Below are 10,189 nucleotides of genomic sequence, written 5' to 3' on the forward strand. Positions count from 1 at the left end.
GAATAATTTTTGTTCTCCAGCTCTATTGCAAGCAAAAGGGGATTAGATGAGAATAACATTTCAAAAAAACAGTAACTGTAGAAAAAAACAACTACACTTTCTCAAGGAGTAGCTTAGATCTACAGCCTAACAAGCAAGGTATTCTCAGGACAATGAGAAAGAGGAGCACTAACTCTATCAGCCAAAACCATGGTTCTCCCAAATGTGGCATCTGATCTGGGTGCATAATGTTATGTTGAACATGTCAATAGGTCACTCCATGAGGCTGCTCAATGCATTTCCTATATCAGCATACATAAAACTACCATATAAGAGTTTGGATATTCTCTGCAATTGTGAAAATTCTCTGCAATAAATAGTGCTTTATAGCCATTTATAGAAGCAGCCATTTACTGCACAAATGTTTCTTTGGGAGCTCAATGTCTGCAAAAGAGCAATGTCAAAAAGAACAGAAGATGTCCTCCCATCTTAGGACTGTGCCCACCTCCCACCTTGACTGTGTTCCTGAATCTCAAACCCTTCTGGAAATGCAAGTCCTGGCACTGCCGATGCTCTCATTAGTGCAAGAGAGCTGTGGGGGACTGAGCTGCCTGGCAGTACTCACCTTGAGAAGGCACCCAACCTGCAATTCCAGTAACAGTTTGTGGGGAAATGTTGAGCAGGAGTCAAGAGCTGCTTCACTGCTACCTTTGCCCCGCCAAGAGCTGTCATGTTAACTCATCTACACATCAAAGTGACCCCGTAACATAGCCTAGGTACATCCACTGTAGGTATCTCCTGCATGGATTTTTGTCCTGCTCATTAAGTAGAACTAAAATTAGGTTAAGAGGGATTTCTTACATGGTTTATATCCTAAATACTGGGAAAGGAAAATTAACTACCAAATTCTTTGTGTTTTTTTAAAACTTCCATATATTCAACATGGAAAGCATAACAATTTATTGAAGGGGAATAACAGGAAATTATTTTTAAATGAAGTAACCAGTAAGAAACTAAGAGCACACCTGGTCTAAACCTGAAACTATGCAACTGGTTCGAAAATAAAGGGACACTGCAAATTTCAGTATTAACCTTACAAAATAATGATTTTGCATGACCCAATCTAATTTTTTAAGATATGTAAGTATATACTTCATACTTCATAAAGTTATTTGACTGAAGAGTTTTAAAATATAGAAGTCAAATCCACAGTTGTACTCTAAAAGTAGTTCTGTGGTTAAAATCAATTTATAAAGCTGATTTTCATTTTAGAAAAGGTCATATTTATCAAAAAATATTACAGGATATTTCCAGTGAACATTTACTTTAAAAATAACATAAAATTTTCTTTAAACTTTTGTATAACAAAAATATGAAACTGTATGAAGTTTTATTTGCTATATTGGTCTTTTTTTAAAATAGTCATGCAGTGCTTCAGCCCCATCTCTGACTAGCAATACCATGACTTTGGAAGAAAAGGGATTAAAAAGTAAGAAATCAAGTGCTAGAAGAAGGAACTAAACCAGAAAGCAACAACTCTACCCAACTGGTTTCAGAAAGGGTTTGGCTTTAACAAAATTAAAACACAACCAATGTCCTGAATCAAAATTTAGTTTAAAAGTATCTATTCACAGAATGGTTAAAATTGGAAAGGACCTCTAGAGATCATCTATAGTCCAACCCCCCTGCTCCAGCAGGGAGATAGTCAATCATGCTTGGTGGATGTGAAACAGCTGCTCCAAGTTACTTACCCTTTATTAGCTGCTCGTAGAATTGTGGCTCAATAGCACCAACAGCTGTGTATTTTCCAGTGGAGGTCCTGTAGGTTTCAGGAAAAGGAGCTCCACTATCCAGTAAATTCTCACCTTGGGGTCTCTTCCAAAGTCCTAAATTTTGAATTTTGTGATTTCCACAGAAAAGAACTCAGGTATGCTGTTCCTTCTACCTTCAAGATACAAAAAAAAAAAAAAAAAAAAAAAAAAAATCCGCTTCAATAAATTAGCTGACATATTGCCTTAATTTGACATGAAACAAGACTGCAAAAAACTCACCAGTAAGTCTGGCCGGGGTTTAAGATTTTTAACCTTAAAAGCATTTTCTTTTCTTATACTTGTGAAGCACAATTTGTATTGCATATGTCAAAATTTTTACTATTAAAGAACAACAAGGGTCATAAGTATAATAATATGGCTTCAGTTTCCTAGATTAGCAACTTGGTAACAACTAGTTGCTCACATACATGTTCCCATTTTAGATGATGGAACAAGCTTCCTTGGTATCTAGAACACTAAGTACCTGTCAGCCTTCAAGCCTTATACCTGTGGAAAGCAGGATGCTGATACCAGTCCTTATAGATGAACAGTAAGTTGTCTTGAGCTTACCTGATTATAAGACTGCTATTTTTAGAAGCAGAAAATTGAAAGGAAATTAGAAATTAAAGTTCTTTTTTTTATATATACCATGTGAATGAGGAAGCTCATCTGGATCACTAAGAACAAAAAATTAACTTCCCACTCCTCCCACTAGCAAGTACTTAGAAATTGTCTTCCCCCCAAAAAATGGGAATATTTTTTCAAATGTAGTAGTAGCTATCATTGTTTCATGCACTTTCAGCTGTGTAAAGTTAATCTGAGATTGCCTGTAGAGCTGCTGTAAATATAAAGCTGCTAAATTTTAAAGTAGAAATATCTATAACTTTCTACCTTTCTAAGCATAAATTTTAAAAAGATGTAAATCTCAAGTATGCAGAGTCATGAAGGTTTCTTCATTTAAAGTATATTAGTTGTCTTCCTCCTCCCAAGTTCTTGTCACAAAGCCAGGAATACTTTTGTCCTACTTGCCATATATTGAAATGAATTAAGGTACTTTGCTGTGCAAGAGCATTTCATACCTTCACCCGCACATTTGTGAAATAACTGCAAGACCACCAACTTACTGGTTGCTTTGCTAATGATCATATCTTGCATTACACACATTAGCAAAGAATTACATGAAACACGTTGAAAGATAACAATAAGTGAGCTAACACTCAGAATAAACTCAAACTGCAAATTTGGTGTCTAAATTTGTCAGAACTATTCAGAATACCTACCTACCCTAATATCTACCCTTGCCTACAATTACAGTAAAAGAGCATCTCTTCTTGACTGGCTCTCAGAAGCATCCCAGGCTCAGCAACCAGACACCCAGCACGTGCCCAAGGCCCTTCACAATTCTGAGACAAGTAAAATGGTGGCTAAGCTCTGCCCTGAACCCCAAAGGCAATCTCAGATGACTCCACGCATGCCACTATGGTTGCTTTCCTCTTCCGCTTAACTACACAGTGATTACAGCACTACTGGTTATGCATTTTCCCCAAGGACTTCCTAATGCTACAAGCACCAGGAGGCTGTGAAGCAGGGACGGGTGGCCCGGGGTATTTTGCTACTGGATGGCCTCTCCCCACACCACAGCTTTTCTTTCCTGCTGCAGAGTGAAACAGGGCAGATAAAATGACTGAGAAAAACCCACCCCGACCTAAACTCCAGCCTTGTGACTGAGTAGCTCTTCTAGGATGTGGGAGCTTTGGTCTTCCATATCTGGAGGCTGAGAAAAACCTGGATGCCCAGTCTTGTGTCTGACAGGGAAATGCTCTGGCCACGAGGCTGCTATACAAGAAGTGGTTACCACTTCTCCTGTGGCTCCTTTCACAAGGAGTGAGTCAGACTCAATCAGATGCCTTCTGTGAGCAGAAGGCTCCATGTCTGAACAGTGAGGGGACCTATGGAGTCACCCTTATTCATCACCCTGGGCTGACTGTATCCTAACGCAGTTTTCATCCAGCACTCCACTCAATGTGCAGGAGTAATCAGATACTGTCTCTTCTTGTTGACTCTCTGAAAACGTGTGTAACTAATGTGAATTGGTTCACATCAGAAGTTTGATCCTGCTGAGCTAAAATGCAAGACTCAGTGTCTACCTTTTATGTAGCGCGGCAATTACACTGGACTAACGTGAAGAGATGCTGCAAATCCAACCCTTGACCTGATTGCTCCTCTACCCTGTTTTTGTATTAGTTCAGATTTGCTAACCAGGAGTTCGTCACATGTACATTAAAATAAAAAAAAAAAATAGTGGTCCAGTAAAACACTTCTTTCTCCATGAAAGAAGAGGAAACCTTATTTTTCATGGGATTATTTTTTATAATTTCCCCTCTTTTACCATAGAAATTTCCCCAATGTGTTCTTAGCATATTCAGATTAACTCAACTATTCAGCAGCATAATACACCTACTAAATAAAGCTTTAAAATTAAATGACAGCTCAAATATTTTGATGCTGCGTTACTGTATTAAAAAGAAAAAGGAAAATAAAACCCTATTTCCATGAATCAAATTTAGAAATAGAAACAGACTCAACCATCCCAGCTTATTTAACTGTGTTTGCTGTGGATGACACATATATGCATTTTATCAAATATCTCACAGAAAGTTTGTGTAAGTGAAAGCATGCATTTTACCTAACATTTAGGTAAAAATTAAGTAATATAAGTCCAGTGTCACCAGATAAGCATTTCAGGGCTTTCCTGGAATATCACTAGGGAATTGTAAATTCTTCAACTACTACCAAGACAAGAAAAAAAAAGATGGGAGAGAAGTTTTCAGGATTTTTAAAACAAAAACAAACCAACAAAACCACAACTAATTCCTTTCCCAACTAGCCAGAGATTTCATTTGGACATCTGTGGCCTTGCACTCCTTGTGAACAAATTCTTTCAATGGCTTCAAGCACAAATAGAGAAGATAAGGTAATACTCCCGACCATAAGAAATAGCCTTGTACATATTTGAAGACTTATGATATCCCTTTATAGTTTCCACTTCACAAATATGCAAACTCCTTCAGTCTTCCCCTGCAGGTCATGCTTTTTAGACCCACAGTCATTTTTGCTGTGTGCTCTTTGGGCTTCCTCCAACTGTTTTTTTTTTTTTTTCCTGAAAAAATGATCATCAGTGTTAGACACTATTTTCTTGAGGCCTTATAAATGCTGAATAGAGGAACTGATTAGAAGAATTACTTCAAAAACCTTGCCGGCTCAATTTCCTGTTTATACATCCTAACACAGTGTCGGTGTGTTTCACAACAGCATGGTACTGTGGTGCTGTTGACTCATGTGCAGCTTGTAACTACTATAAACCCCAGGATGGCACTTTAGCCAATTGTTCTCAGGCTGTATTTGGTGGACAGCTAATCGCTTCTGCCTAGCAGGAGCACTCAGCAGTGGTTGCTGTGAAGCTCAGTCAACTTTTTCAGGTCATTTCACCAATTTGTAAAGGCCATTTTCGATTTCAATCCTTCACCCAACATGCTTTTGGCTCCTCCCAGATTCACTTCATCTGTAAATTTAGCAAGTGTATCTTCCAGTCTGTCATTCAGTGAAAACACTGACAGAACAAAAGATACCCTGTGGAACTCCACTTTTTTTTTTTTTTTTTCCATTTTGATAACTGCCCATTAATAGCTACTGAATTAGACCAGTTTTGCACTCTTCCCATGCAATTTTCATCTAGACCATAATTTCATGACCTATTTTTGAGAATGTCCTGTGAATCTGTCAAAAAACTGCTAAAAGCAATACAAATAATGTCTGTTGCTATTCCCTAGCCTCAAGATCTCTTATGATGAAGGGATTTTTTTAATTTTATAATTTAGAGTCCAAATGACAGCCTTCATTGTATCACAATATGTCTAGAGAAGTCAAATTTTAATTGCAGGGTCCTTTTAAAGATTAAAAAAAAAAAAAAAAGGGAAAGAGTGCAAGTGAGAAAAAATACCCGTACGTAATACTATCAATGGGTTTCAATGATAAATCTAAATATTTTTAATCTATAGACAACTGAGTGGCCTTACAGGGAAAAAATCCATAGCATTCATGATTAAACTGTTACAAATTTGCACATTGCCCTTCTTTCATTTCTTCTACTATTCTCTTTCTATATACTACTATATATAGTTGTACATACTAATATGTGACAACATAGTAGTATATAAAGCATATACAGACTATAGACTATACAGTCTGCTATACTTTATTAATGCAAGTATTTGAAATTGATTTCTTGGCTATTATTGGTGGCAGTGTAATTTTTTGGGGGTGGGATGGGAGCATAAACTATTTTTACAGACTTAGAGCAGAAAAGAAATAGCAACCCACCCTCCTCATGAGGCAAAACTTACCATACTGGCATCAACAATCTGCCCTTTGCCTGATTTGGCAAAATCCATCTGGAAAACAGCCAAGATAAGAGGTATTGGTGCTCAAAATTGCGATCATCTCACAAATAACTTGTCCTATTTCCTTTAAATTGGCTGGAAAACATGATTATAGGAAATTTCAAGAAGATTTAATTTTTTTGAAGTGAGTATATGTGTTTAAAAACAGACTTATTTTTTACACCGGGATGTCTGGCAAGAGAAACACTACCAGTGAAACAGTAAGTGCAGTGAAGGTTCTGTAACTCCTTCCTTTCTTTAACTCCTGTAAAGAAAGGAATTTCCTTTTCTGACCTGGAAATCTCATAACCTTTTATACTTTAAAATTACTGATACATAATTAAATTTTTAAATTTGAAACATCAAAAAGTTTGACATGCCTGACTGCTTGGAACTTCCTTCTTGTAACAGGCCTTTCTCAATTACAAGATAGCACTAACCAAGACTATACTGATTAAAAAAAATACTAAAGAAAAAGGATTATCATCCAAGATTGCAATGGATAAAAATGTTTGAACCTTTCCCTAAGTATGTAACAAACTAAACTATCACAAGACTTTTAAAATCACGCAGACATGAAGTCAAAGGTGTCAAACAAGGTCTCTTTTTTTATATGCCAACAATCTAATGCCATGAGAGAGGACTGAATTCACCCCTGAAGGAACTTCATTGCCCAATATAGTGGATCCCCACAGATGAGGGTACCAGATCTCCACATCTCTAGCAGTTCTGCCCTGACACTTCCTTGGGGCTAAAGGAAATGCAGCATCCAGCAGTAAATCATGAGATTTTGGCTCACTTTCTCTCTTGCTTGGAAAAGGGGCAGAGACAGAAACACACACAGTGCTGTCAGTGTGAGGAGCAGCAAGTAGGCCCATACACAACCACAGATTGAATGCTACCATCAATATTGAGTCATTTTGTTATTGTTTGGTATTGCATACCTGTAAAATCATCACACATTAAATGAGAATATTGTAAGACAGTATGCTAAGACAATGTAGCTTTGCAGACAGAAAAACACTCTATTTTAAACTTGCTTTGAAATAGTATAGTTGGAGAGAAAAATCACAGAAGAAAAGCACAAGATAATGCCTTGTAGGCTGTGCAGTTTTACTTTATTTTGCCAACATTGTGAGCAGCCGCTTTGAAATAATCTGCAACCCTCCTGGGACTATGAATATATTGATTTTCTAGCAGAGAGGCCCCAAAGGAAAAGGTAAAAATACATACAGACTTCATTTCTCTTTAAAGAAAATAGAATATTCATATAAAACAACACAAAAGGAGAAAAATACAGTCTGAGAAGACACGCTGATCCAGACTAACAGCTCACTGCTGCTGTGAAAATTAACACTTTGCTCAGCGCAAGTTTCCTCCTCTTTCTTGTGCTGATTTATTTTTTTTTAAACATTTGTCTAACCAACCTCTTAGTGAAGTGTTTCAACTCAACCCATTTTTCCTAGGTCAGTTTTTAACATGCTCAGGAACCCAGTCAGCTCGCAGAGAGGTCAAACAAGCACCATACGCTGGAGAGAAGGGAGTTGAGAAGCACAAGGATGAAGGAGGAATCTCTCCTTTATTGACAGTGAGGCTTCAGATCAGCTCAGCTGCTTCACAAAGCTATGTACCTCATGTAATTTGAGCTATCTGCAAGGAATCTTTCAATAAATTTTTAAGTCTTGATTTACAGAAAAAAAAAATCTTAAACAATATATTTTCAGCCTACCTGATAATGCCAAATAATTGATGTCATGACATGCAGACTTGGCTTATTTTCCTGTCTGGCCAAATCCAGTGAGCCTAGCATAGATGAGCCTGGGGTTCTCTTCCAAAAGAACGTCTGGACCAAGACCAAGTTTTTCCATGACACCTGGAGAAAAAAAAAAAAAAAAGAATTAGGATTTGGTGCATTATGAGACTCAAAACATATATAGCATATATATAGTTCATAGTTTAAAATAAGTGTAAATTGCACTATAAAAGAATTGCAATTTATGAAACATTCTATATACATGGAATATACATACATATGCATTCTTATTCAAGATCCATATTATAATGCTAATAGCCAGAATGTTACACAGCATGCATTTTGAATGCAAGCTGATTAAAAGGCTTTATGGTCCTTTATTTTCCCCCTTTTTTTTTTCCTCCTTTTTTACTTCCCCAGTAGTCTGCCAGATTACTTCCAACTTCCATTAGAACATACTTCTTTTGCAAAACCCATGTATTTTCCCCCTCAGCATCCCTTGTTTTCCTGCATCTTTAACTCCCTAATGCAAAGCGATCGCTTAACTACACACTGCAGAAACAATCTGCAACAGCTACAGAAGAACAAGTTAGTTCTCTTTTGTAAAAAATAAGGAGCTTTTAGAGATCTATCAAATATAGTTTTGGGCAGCATATTGTCTACAGTAATCAAGACTAATATTTTGATGGCGCATTTCTAAAATAATGGTCTCAGAGTGCATTTTGTGCCCATTTGGGCACAAAACCGTTTTTTTATCTGCGCAGTGACCCTTGATCCGACTGCAGCCCATCATCCACGCTCGGGCCTGCAGCAAGGCCAGGCCAGAGGAGCAGGCAGGGACCCCTTCGACAGAGCTTCAACACCCACTCCACCCTGCAGCTACTGCCAACGCTTCTTTCACAAACCCATCCCTAACATCCCCAAATATCTTAAAATCTATTTCTGTTACATTAGTTTGTAAATAGCAGCATAGCTGATCAGCCTTAAGGGAACAGCAGTGAAATTGAGCAATGGGTTTCTACCAGATAAAAACTTATTTGAGAAGCTGGTCCTTCCAGTCACCAACAAGGAAACGAAACGGGGGTAAACACCTCAGGAGAAGCAGAGCTTCTGGGTTCGCGACCACAGCTTAAGGGAGCAGCTGGGGGCAGCCGAGGGGCGCAGCCACCCCGAGCAGGGCATACAAGGCCAGGCCGGGCGGCGGGGTGCGACAGTCCCGCTCTGCGGCCCCGCCAGCTCCTTCCCTGGGTGCCCCAGAGCCGCCGGCGCCCGAACAACCGCGTCCCGAACCGAGCCTGCCGGCGCCCGCCTCACCGTGGCGAAAGGGTTCCACGAGCACGTTCGCGGCGCGGCACAGCCGCCGCAAGGCTGCCACGCCCGCTTGAGGTCGAGCGCCAGCGAGCGCTTGCCGCGGCCCTGCACGTCGGCTGCCACGGCGGAGCGCGGCGCGCGGTCCACGCGCACCACGCGCGCGCCGAAGTCGGCCAGGATCATGGCGCAGAACGGCGCCGGCGCCAGCCCCGCCAGCTCCAGCACCCGCACGCCGCCTGCCGAGCGCCGGCGCATCGATGCGCGCCTCGCCGCCGCCGCTAATGCCCCCAGTGCGGCCGTTAACGGTCGCTAACGGCAGCTGCTGCCCCCTTAGCGGCCGCGCCGCGCCGAGGCGTCCCTATGTGAACCCATCCCAAAAGCAGCATCCTCTGGGTGTATCTGCAGCGAGCCCGTGCCCGTTTCCCCACGCTGGTTGCAGGAGGTGCTGCTTTGCAGATGGAGCTTCTCTTTGCCTTTCCGTGTTTTATGTGCCAGTGTAGATTCACACTTACTCACACATTAAAAGTGAATTTATCCTGAGATGAAATGCATCCCTCCAAAGTAGTGGTGAATTCATGCTTCCAGAGAATCTAGGGCTATCTGTCAAAGTTTATGAATTTATATTTAGGAATGAAAGGCTACTTTCATCCTCAGAAAGTAATTGTACAAGCTGCCTTGTGCTGCTTTGCTAAAATAGTCGTATCTAGAAAAACTACTGTTTGCAAGTTGTTCAGTCCCATCAGTCAGTGGGGTCCAACCCCCTGGCACACACAGGGTCACCTAGAGCACGTGGCACAGGACTGCATCCAAGTGGGTTTGAAGATCTCTAGAGAAGGAGACTCCACAACCTCTCTGGGCAGCCTGTGCCAGGGCTCTCTCACTCTCACAGTAAAGAC

At 40.2% G+C, this 10,189-nt stretch overlaps 1 pseudogene; it reads right to left on the bottom strand.

Annotated features, from left to right (window-relative positions):
• Positions 1–416: 416 nt before the first annotated feature.
• Positions 417–9,548, bottom strand: LOC104575653 (alpha-methylacyl-CoA racemase-like; annotated as a pseudogene).
• Between the last annotated feature and the right edge of the window lie 641 nt (positions 9,549–10,189).

Source organism: Tinamus guttatus, unplaced genomic scaffold (assembly GCF_059628265.1).
Source record: "Tinamus guttatus ecotype Peru unplaced genomic scaffold, ASM5962826v1 Tinamus_guttatus_pri_ptg000414l, whole genome shotgun sequence".
Taxonomy (NCBI): Eukaryota; Metazoa; Chordata; class Aves; order Tinamiformes; family Tinamidae; genus Tinamus; species Tinamus guttatus.